The following is an 11,445-nucleotide window of genomic DNA, read 5'->3' on the forward strand; positions in this document are numbered from 1 at the left end:
ACCAAAATTGGTTAGAATATTATTTTAATAATTTAATTTTACCGACCAAACTTGGTCGGTGTATTAAATTTATTAATTTTTCCTACCGACCAACTGTGGTCAGTATTGGAAAATATATTTTTTTATATAAATTACTAAAATTTAAAAAAACCGATCAACTTTGGTCGGTACTGGAAAAATATATTTTTTTAAAATAATTAAAATTTAAAAATACGACCAACTTTGGTTGGTAAACTGGACAGTGCAGGCAGAAAACCGACCAAACTTGGTTGGTAATGTTGAATTCTGGGAATTCATTGTACATTAACCGACCAACATTGGTTTGTAATGTGCAATTTAATTTTTTTATTATTATTTACCGAACAAAGTTGGTCGGTTTTCTGGGTTTAATTTTGGCAGAAAATGCTTGTTTTGGTAGTTACACCACCTGCCAAATAAAAACAGCATACCAATACCCCCAATTCACGTCTAATAATCATCAATTCACCATATACAACCCCTAATTCACCACAAATCCAACCAAATATCCAACAACAACAACCAAACATCCAGTTAATACTTTAAAACTAACAAAATAAAGTTCAATTGAACATCACAATCCAAAATCAAGCAAAAACTAATTACAACAAGTTCAAAATTATTTAATCTAATTCAAAACTAGTTCTATTAGTCTAGTTTAAAGTATATTAAAGTATTGGTCAAGGGGTATTTTCTACAACATCATCACCATCTGATGAACTTTCATCTACAAGACGGTACAGAGAACAGTCTTGTGGAGGACGGGAAGAACGATCATGGGGAGGACGGGAGGAACGATCACGAGGAGGACGGGAGGAATGATCACGTGGAGGTCGAGCCTCTAGCGATCATTCACGAGACCGGGGCAACGGAAAAGCTCCACTAGAAATGAGAGTTCTCATCTGAGCTTGCATACCAAGGAATTGAGCATCTCTAAGCCTTTCTCTTTCCTTGGCCGCTTCTAGCTCGGATGTAAGCTTTGACACTGTCTCCCGCATAGCCTAGAGGCTCTCCCTATTAAGTTCCTCGCCTTGTGAGGAAGTCTCTATTCCTTGCATTCCACACCTATATCGATGGAATTCTTTTGTAGGAAGCCTGTATACCTTCCCCCATTATGGACCGCCAACAGCCTCCAACCATATTCTTTCAGCATCCTTGTCCGAAGCTTAGGTTGGCTCGCCCGATTCACCAGCTGGCTGACTACGAATGAATTTCTCTACGCTACTTTGGTAGCGACCCTACATTATTTTAAATTAAATTAGTATTTAAAAATTCTTATAAAAGTAAATTATAATACTTAAAGAAAATTAAAAGCTTCCATATGCAGTCTCTACCTAGTCCTCGACCCACCTATCTCCATCCCCCTCTTTCTTCTTCTTTACAATATGCGTCTCCTTGAATAGCTCATCATGGCTCGTTGGATGCTCATACTTCTTTTCCTGAAAATAAATTAATTTAGTTAATAGATAGAATTGATATACTTAGAAAAGTAAAATTATTTAAGCAATTACCAATCTTCTTTTTATTGTCCCCAAGCTGATAGCACCCCTAGTGAGCAAGGAGCTTCCCTTCTCGGATGAGCGAGCTTTCTTTCCTTTTTCGCTCCTCTCTAAGAAATATGCGGTCTGCCATTGCCTTAACAAATCATTCCATAAATGCTCAATACACCAGCCAAGCCTCTTGGTCTTCTTTCTACCATCCGAGAAATGATCTGCCAATCTCTTGCGAGCTTTATGATGAAAATTTGCAGCCACTTTCGCGTTATAGCGGTCTTCCCATACACACTTGCTCTGCATTTCAAAAGTTAAATATTAGATGGAAACATCTTAAATATAAATTATTAAACTTCTTAAAAGAACATTTATACCTTAAACTGATTGAAAATTTGCTCCTTCAGCGAGGATGGGAAATCAGTCTAAGTCGCATAAGGGCCATCATAAAGTTTTTTGATCGCATTGGTGATTATCTTCGCAGCCTGCTTACCCGACTTGAACCTGCAATTTAATAATAAAAACACATGAATATATTAGTAAAAACATTATAAAATATACTCTGTTTCGTCCAATTATGAGTAACACCTTATCCGGAAAATCTATAAGGTGGAGCCTTAGTAACTTTACTGAAGTTCTGGACCCTCTCCCAAATTTTCTCACCTGAAAGTATCGGAGGTGGCGAATCATATTCCACTTTATTCTTTTTTAATGTATTTTTCATCCTTCTAAACTCATGATCATCAGGCAAGAACTGACGGTGACAATCAAACCATGATTGCTTTCGGTAATATTTCAAAGTGAACGCTTTACCATTTTTCATGCAGTAAGGACAAGCTAGCTTCCCAGCAGTCATTCACCCAAACAATATTCCATACGTAGGAAAATCGTTAATAGTCCACATTAAATTAGCACGCAATTTGAAATTCTGCTTGGTTGATATATCATATGTTTCAACACCATCATACCACAATTATTTTAGCTCATCAATCAAAGGTTACAAATATACATCAATCAAACTTTTCGGATTATGTGGACCGAGGATAATATAATTTAAAAATATATATGGACTAGTCATACACAACTCAGGTGGTAGATTATAAGGTGTAAGAAAGACAGGCCAGCATGAATATGGTGTGGCAGATATAGAAAAAGGTGTGAAGCCATCCGCACACAAACCTAACCAAATGTTCCTTGGTTCACTAGCATAATCTGGATATGTCCTGTCAAAGTGCTTCCAAGCTTCTCCATCTGAAGGATGACACATAACACCAGGTGATATTCTATTTCAAAGTGCCATCTCATATGAGGAGCAGAACTCATCGACTCATATAACCTCTTTAACCTAGGTATAAGAGGTAAATAATGCATTGCCTTCACAGCGACCATATTTCCGCTGGAAAGCCTCTTGAAATGAGGCTTTTCGCAGAATTTACAACTTTCTAAATTTGCATCATCTTTATAATATAACATGCAACCATCTTCACAACAATCAATTCTCATTGACGAAAGTCCTAACTTAGAAACCAATCTCTTTGCCTTATAGAAATCACCAGGTAAGTTGATATTTGGGTCAACTAGTTCACTCATAAGGTCAATGAAAGAGTCCATCGCCGCTTGAGAAATATTCCAATCAGATTTGATACTTAGTAATCTAACTGCAACAGACAGTTCAGAGTGCGTACTTCCATCACGTAGTGGATGACTAGCTTCCTCTAACTATTCATAAAAATATTTTGCATCATCATTAGGAGTTTATTCAACATTTTCATTGGGCTCACCCCCGGAGTGCATCCCAAAAGCATCCGCAACTATATATTGAATTCTAGAATCATGATTTGTATTCTCCACCGACCTACTACGTTCACTAACAGCCATGTTATGAAATATTCTACGGATACCATCGATCTCTCCATGATTAGTCCACACAAAGTAATTCTTTATAAACCCCTTCCTATAAAGATAAAGCTTAACTTCCTCCGATTTTTTAAACTTCACACAATCGCACATGACACAAAGGCACCTAATTACTCCTTCAATTTGGTATGGTGAAAGTGACATTCCATATCTAATAAAGTCATCAACCCCTTCTACAAAATCCTCCTGCAATCCCCGCCGATTAGGATAATTCCTATTGTGCATCCAAGTACGATGTTCCATCAATAAAAATAAAACAAGAACAAATTAATTTATTCTACAATTATAAATTAATTAAATATTTTTTAGTTAATTAAGATAATTAATTTTTCTAATTACACCAAAATTAAATTATAGTAAATATAATTAATTATAAACTATAAGTTCAATTCATATCCTAAGAGTTTAAACATAAACTAAAAGTTCAATTTATATCCTAAAAGTTCAATTCATATCCAAAAAGTTTAATTCATATCCTAAAAGTTTAACCCATATCCTAAAAGTTCAATTCACAAGAACAAATCCTAAAAACTCAATTCAATTCATATCCTAAGAGTTTAAACATAAACTAAAAGTTCAATTTATATTTTAAAAGTTCAATTCATATCCAAAAACTTCAATTCATATCCTAAAAGTTCAACCCATACCCTAAAAGTTCAATTCACAAGAACAAATCCTAAAAACTCAATTCAATTCATATCCTAAGAGTTTAGACATAAACTAAAAGTTTAATTTATATCCTAAAAGTTTAATTCATATCCTAAAAGTTCAACCCATACCCTAAAAGTTTAATTCACAAGAACAAATCCTAAAAACTCAATTCAATTCATATCCTAAGAGTTTAAACATAAACTAAAAGTTCAATTTATATCCTAAAAGTTCAATTTATATTCAAAAAATTCAATTCATATCCTAAAAGTTCAACCCATATCCTAAAAGGTCAATTCACAAGAATAAATCCTAAAAACTCAATTCAATTCAAAGTTAATCATTCAATTCTAACTAAACTATTCAAGACAATACAAACTTAAACATTCAATTTACACCATATGTAATCAATTCAATTCAATTCAATTAAAACAAAACCTAAACCCTAGATTTCAATAAAATGCAAAGTTAAACAATCAATTTAAACACTAATTAACTAATTAACAAAACATTAAATTTATACAAAAAAGATATAAGTTGTAATTAAAACCTAAAATTTTTAGGAGGAGGAGAAGGAGGGGCGACAGTGGTAGAGTCGGTAGCAGCGGCGACGGTGGGGGAGTGGCGACGCGGGGCAGTGGCTACGTGGGGTGGGGAAGGGGATTTGTGTGAGGGAAATAGAGAAGGGGAGGGGGAAGGGTGTTGTGTGTGTGAGGGAGAAGAGAGTAAGAGAAATGAGGGGAAAATTCCGTTTTGAGATTTAAAATTAGAATTACCGACCAAAGTTGGTCGGTACACTAAGTGTTTGACTCTTTGACTATTAACCGACCAACTTTGATCGGTTATTTTATAAAAAAAACTAAATTGTTATTTTTTTATTTTTTAAAATATTATAAACTACAAAAACAATTATTATAAACTATAAGCATTTATTTTATTCACATATATATTTATTATAAATAATTATAAGCTATAAGCATAATCTTTATAAATAATTATATTAACCAATTACTTTTAATAAATTATAATAGCATCTATCTAAGTTAATTTTCTAAGTTACAATTAAGTATATGAGTAGTTTCTCACACACAAACACACACACACACACACACACACACACACACACACACACACACACACACACAAAATATTGTTATTGATGATCAATCACATACATTATTACGTACGAAAAATTTATCAATTGATAAACTAATATTATTCTATTTTAAATATGTTTTGACCATGTTTGACCTATTAACTCATTTACTTAATGCTGATAACTTCTTTGGTTCCATTGATTTCTGATCTCTCTCTCTCTCTCTCTCTCTCTCTCTCTCTATATATATATATATATATATATATATCAAAGATGTGCGACCACTTGCTCGCAGATGCGGACACAATCCTTTAAGCCATTTCCGCACCTGCGAGGGAAATTCCGCAGGTGCGACAGTAGGTTCGCAGATGCGGAAGAACTGGGCAGAAAAACAAGATTTCAAGGGTTTGATTACCATTTCGATTTTGGGACTTTGAGAGCTCGGTGTGAGGCGATTTTTCGAGGTTTCTTCAAGAAGATTGTTGGGGTAAGTAATTCTAAGTCAGATTGGACTTTATTTCATGAATCTATTGCTATTTTCATCATCTAATTAGGGATTTAAGTTGTAAATTCGAGGGAAAATGGTAGAAACTTCATAGGCTAAAATTTTGAGTTTTGGAAGGTGATTTGAGGTTGGATTCGAGTAATTCTTATATGGTTGGGCTCGTGAGTGGATGGGTATTCATATTTTGTGACTTTTGTCGGATTTCGAGACGTGGGTCCGGATACCGATTTGAGCCTATTTCGAATTTTGGCTTATAATTTCGTATTTTTCTTGTGGAATTGATTCTTTAGGACTATATTAATTATATCGTACTGCTTGAGGCTAGATTCGGGGAGTTTGGAGATTGATTCGAGGGGTAAAGGCATTGCGGAGTAGGATTTTGCGTGGTTTGAGGTAAGTAACAGTTTTAAATCTGGTCCTGAGGGTATGAAACCCCGAATTTTGGTATGATATGATTATTTTGGAGGTGACGCACATGCTAGACGACGGGCGTGTGGGCATGCACCGTGGGGGATTGGGACTTGGTTCGTCCTGTAAGACTGTAAAGTCGAATAGCTTATTGTTAATTACATGTTCCTCTGTCTTCTAGAAATTTGACTGCCATTCATGTTAGAAACCATGCTTAGACCATATGTTATCACTGTTGGGACCCGCAGCGGTCTAGTACTTGTTGAATAACTGCTATTTGCTGTCTTGAACTCAGTCACAGTGCTACTTGTGAGTCATATCTCTGTTTTCTTTTGTTTTCTTGTTGACACTTGTTATTATCTCTTTTGGCTGATTTGTATGATTTCTGAAAGCCCGAGAGGGATGGAGAGGTTAGTGACTGAGATAGGGCCTGAGTGCCGAGCTGCGAGCTATGTGAGGGTATATGGATTGGGTTGCACGCCACAACAAGCCTTATGGCTATTTATGGACTGTGGATCGGGTTGCATGCCACAACAAGCCTTATGGCTACTTATATGATTGGGTAGGGCTGCAAGCCGCAGAATTATAGCGCTTGGACTGAAAAGAGCCCCTCCAGAGTCTGCACACCCCTAATAAGCACAGGTACATATTGAGTGTGAGTACTGAGGGCTGATAGCCGAGTGATTGAGCTGTTTTGACGAGTTGAGTGACTGTTGCCCTAAGAGGCTGTACTTGTTTTTCATTTGTTGATGCACTTAGTTGCTATCTGTCATTGTTGTGAAATTTCTGAAAGATTATATATCCGAATTACCTACACTTTAACTGTATAAAACTGATTTGACTTATACCGCCGGATTTGAAAGCATGTCTATTCTTTCCTGAAATTATTGAAAATGAACTGTATTTGTGTAGCTCGTCACTACCTTCTCAGTTCCTTATTTATTTTTGTTACTTACTGAGTTGGTTGTACTCACGCTACACCCTGCACTTCGTGTGCAGATCTAGGTGTTCCCGGTCATAGCGGGTGTTGATATTTGAGTAGCTGATTCCTGAGACTATCAAGGTAGCTGCATGGCGTTCGCAGGCCTTGGCTCTCCTTCATTATCTTATTTGCATTTCAGTTATTACTCCTTAGATGTTGTATTAGACTGCTCTTGGTATAGATACTCATGTACTCAGTGACACCCCGATGTCGGGCTATTTTTTCGCACTTATGCTATTGGGTTTTACCCCATTTTTATGAAAAAATCTAATCATTTTAAATGTCTTAATTCATTTATGTTAAATGCTGAAAGTATTTTGGAAATATCCCGATAGGCACCACCACGACAGGTTAGGTTGTTGGTCATGACAAGTTGGTATCAGATCCTAGGTTACATAGGTCTCACGAGTCATGTGCAGGTTTAGTAGAGTCATGCGGATCTGTACGGAGACGTCTGTACTTATCTTCGAGAGGCTGCCGAACCCTTAGGAAATTTCACATTCTTGAATTCTTGTCGTGAGAATCTTTTGATTCTGGTAACTAAATTTCTGTTTCTCTAATTCTCTCATAGATGGTGAGTACGCGTACTATGGGGAAGGATGGACAACCACCAGTACCACCAGTCAGGGCCGCGAGAGGCCGAGGTCGCGGTAGAGGCCGCGGTGGGGGCAGAGGTGCAGCTCGCACCGCAGCTAGGGCAAAACCTATAGATCCACCAGTTGCCCCAATTCAGGAGCAGGCTACAATTGTGGACGAGCCTGTGGGACCAGCTCAGGCATCACCTGTGCCTATTGCGATTCCAGGCCTTAGCTCGGATCATGACCGCGTGTACCAGTCTTGTTCAGGAAGTCTCTGCACCGGCCGCAACAACCACTTCTCAGGCCGGGGGAGGTGTTCAGACTCCCGCCGCCCACACACCAGAGTAGGTGGTACAGGGATTCCAGACACCGGGGGCACCACCAGCCCAGCCGGTTGTAGTGGCTCAGGACTATGTGGTTCCTGTCATGCCTGATGATGAGCAGCGTCAATTGGAGAGGTTTGGGAGACTCCAGCCTCCATCTTTCAGCGGTACCGAGGGAGAGGATGCACAGGGCTTCTTGGATATGTTCCAGAGGATACTCTGTACCACAGGTATTCTAGAGGAAAGTGGGGTCTCGTTCACTACTTTTCTGTTCTCTAGGGCTGCCTTTAGTTGGTGGGAGGCTTACGATAGGCGTAGGCCGGTTAGCGCAGCACCCCTTACATGGCATCAGTTCTCTGGTCTATTCCTGGAGAAGTTCATGCCACAGTCCTGCAGAGAAGACCTGCGCATGCAGTTCGAGCAGCTTCGTTAGGGTGATACGTCCGTGACGCAGTATGAGATGAGATTTTCAGAGTTGGCCAGTCATGCTATCTGGTTGGTTCCCACAGACAGGGAGAGTATCAGAAGGCTCGTAGATGGCCTCACTTTTTAGCTGCGATTACTTATGACTAGAGAGAGAGAGAGTGTCTGGTGCTACTTTTGATGAGGTTGTCCACATTGCCCGTCAGATTGTGATGGTTTGCAGCCAAGTCGATAGGGAGGCCAAGAGGCCTCGTAGTCAGGGGGATTTAGCGGTGTTCCTTCTGGGGGGTCAGTTCCACCACGGTAGAGGTCGTCCTTTCAGACATGCTCAGATGGCTCGCCCAGTTCACCGTGGTGCACCATCTGGCCATGGTTCACTCAGTTATCAGCATGGCCATTCATCTCTCAGTGCTCTCCCAGCTCAGAGCTCGTCCCGTGCTCCATCGAGTCAGGGCTCGTCTATATCAGGTCCTTCTACCAGTTATCCCGGTGCTCGGAGCTCCCTTCAGTCCCCAACACCAGCACCGGAGAGTTGCTATGAGTGTAGAGAGTTTGGTCACATGAGGAGGTAGTGTCCCCGCCTAGTGGGAGGTCCAGCTCAGCAAAGGAGCCAGTGTATGATATCAGCACTAGTTTTTTCACCACCCGCTCAGCCAGCTCTGGGTGGAGCCCAGTCAGCTAGGGGCCGCCCGAGATGGGAAAGTCGATCAGGGGGCGGTCGGGCCCATTTTAGTGCTCTTCCTGCCATACCAAATGCCATTGCTTCAGATGTTGTGATTACAGGTATTGTCTCAGTTTTCCATAGAGATGCCTCTGTATTATTTGACCATGGTTCCACTTATTCATATGTGTCCTCGTATTTCGCTCATTTTTTGGATATTCCCCGTGAGTCTCTAGTTTCACCTATTTATGTGTCTACGCCGGTGGGTGTTACTATCATTGTGGACCGTGTATATCGTTCATGTGTGGTGACTATTGGGGGTCTGGAGACTAGAGTGGATTTCTTGTTGCTTAGTACGGTCAATTTTGACGTGATTTTGGGTATGGATTGGCTGTCTCCATGTCATGCTGTTTTAGATTGTCACGCTAAGACCTTGATATTGGCGATGTTGGGGTTGTCGAGGGTTGAGTGGAGAGGCTCTATAGACTATATTCCCAGTAGTTGAGAAGGGTTGTCTATCCTATTTGGCTTTTGTGAGGGGTATTAGTGCAGTGGTTTCTGCTATTGATTATGTTCTGGTGGTGCGAGATTTTTCGGATGTGTTTCCTGCAGACCTGCCGAGTATGTCGCCCGACAGGGATATTGATTTCGGTATTGATTTGGTGCCGGGCACTCAGCCCATTTCTATTCCATTGTATCGTATGGCACTGGCGGAGTTGAAGGAATTGAAGGAGCAACTTCAGGAACTCCTTGATAAGGGGTTTATTCGGCCTAGCATATCACCTTGGGGTGAACCAGATCTATTTGTAAAGAATAAGGATGGTACTATGAGAATGTGCATTGATTACAGGCAATTAAACAAGGTCACAATCAAGAACAAGTATCCAATGTCGTGTATTAATGATTTGTTTGACCAGCCTCAAGGAGCGAGGGTATTCTCCAAGATTGATTTGAGGTCAGGGTATCACCAACTGAAGATTCGGGACTCAAATATTCTTAAGACAACTTTCAGGACCCGATATGGCCATTATGAGTTCCTTGTGATGTCTTTTGGGCTGACCAATGCCTCAACAACGTTCATGCATCTGATGAACAGTGTGTTTCAGCCTTATCTTGACTCGTTCATTATTGTATTCATTGATGACATCCTGGTGTACTCTCATAGCCAGAAGGAGCATGCCTAGCATCTGAGGATTGTGTTACAGCGATTGAGGGAGGAGAAACTTTAGCGAAGTTCTCTAAGTGTGAGTTTTGGCTCAGTTCAGTGGCGTTCTTGGGACATGTGGTGTCCAGTGAGGGTATTCAGGTAGACCCGAAGAAGATAGAGGCGGTTCAGAGTTGGCCCAGACCATCCTCAGCCACAGAGATTAGGAGTTTTCTCGATTTGGCTAGTTATTACCGCCGTTTTGTGGAGGGCTTCTCATCTATTGCATCTCCCTTGACTAAATTGACCCAAAAAGGTGCTCCTTTCAGGTGGTCGGAGGAGTGCGAGGAGAGCTTTAAGAAGCTCAAGACTGCTTTGATCACGACTCCAGTTCTAGGTCTGCCATCAGCTTCTAGTTCTTACACAGTGTATTGTGATGCCTCGCGGATCGGTATTGGGTGTGTTCTAATGCATGAGGGTAGAGTAATTTCTTATGCTTCACGCTAGTTGAAGCCCCATGAGAAGAACTATCATGTCCATGATCTCGAGTTAGCAGCTATTGTTCACGCCTTGAAGATTTGGCGGCATTATTTGTATGGGGTCCATTATGAGATTTAAACTGATCATCGGAGTTTGCAGCATCTGTTCAAACAGAAGGATCTTAACTTGCATCAGCGGAGGTGGTTGGAACTTCTTAAGGACTATGATATCACCACTTTGTACCATCCCGGGAAGGCCAATATGGTGGCCGATGCCTTGAGTTGCCAGGCATAGAGTTTGGGGAGCTTAGCATATCTTCTAGCAGCAGAGAGGCCGTTGGCATTGGATGTTCAGGCCTTAGTTAGCCAGTTTGTTAGATTGGATATTTCTGAGCCGATTCGAGTATTGGCTTGTGTGGTCTCTCGGTCTTTTCTTTATGGTCGTATCAGGGAGCGTCAGTATGATGACCCCCATCTGCTTGTCCTTAAGGACACGGTCCAGCTCGGTGATGCAAAGAATTTCACTATTGGGGATGATGGTGCATTGGGAATGCAGGGCAGGCTATGTGTGCCCAATGTAGATGGGTTGCGTGAGCTGATTCTCCCGGAGGCTCACAGTTCACGGTATTCTATTCATCCGGGTGCCGCGAAGATGTATCAGGACTTGAGACAGCATTACTGGTGGAGGAGAATGAAGAAGGACATAGTGAAGTATGTAGCTCGGTGCCTAAATTGCTAGCACGTCAAGTATGAGCATCAGCGACCAGGTGGGT

Source organism: Nicotiana tomentosiformis, chromosome 8 (genome assembly GCF_000390325.3).
Source record: "Nicotiana tomentosiformis chromosome 8, ASM39032v3, whole genome shotgun sequence".
NCBI lineage: Eukaryota > Viridiplantae > Streptophyta > Magnoliopsida > Solanales > Solanaceae > Nicotiana > Nicotiana tomentosiformis.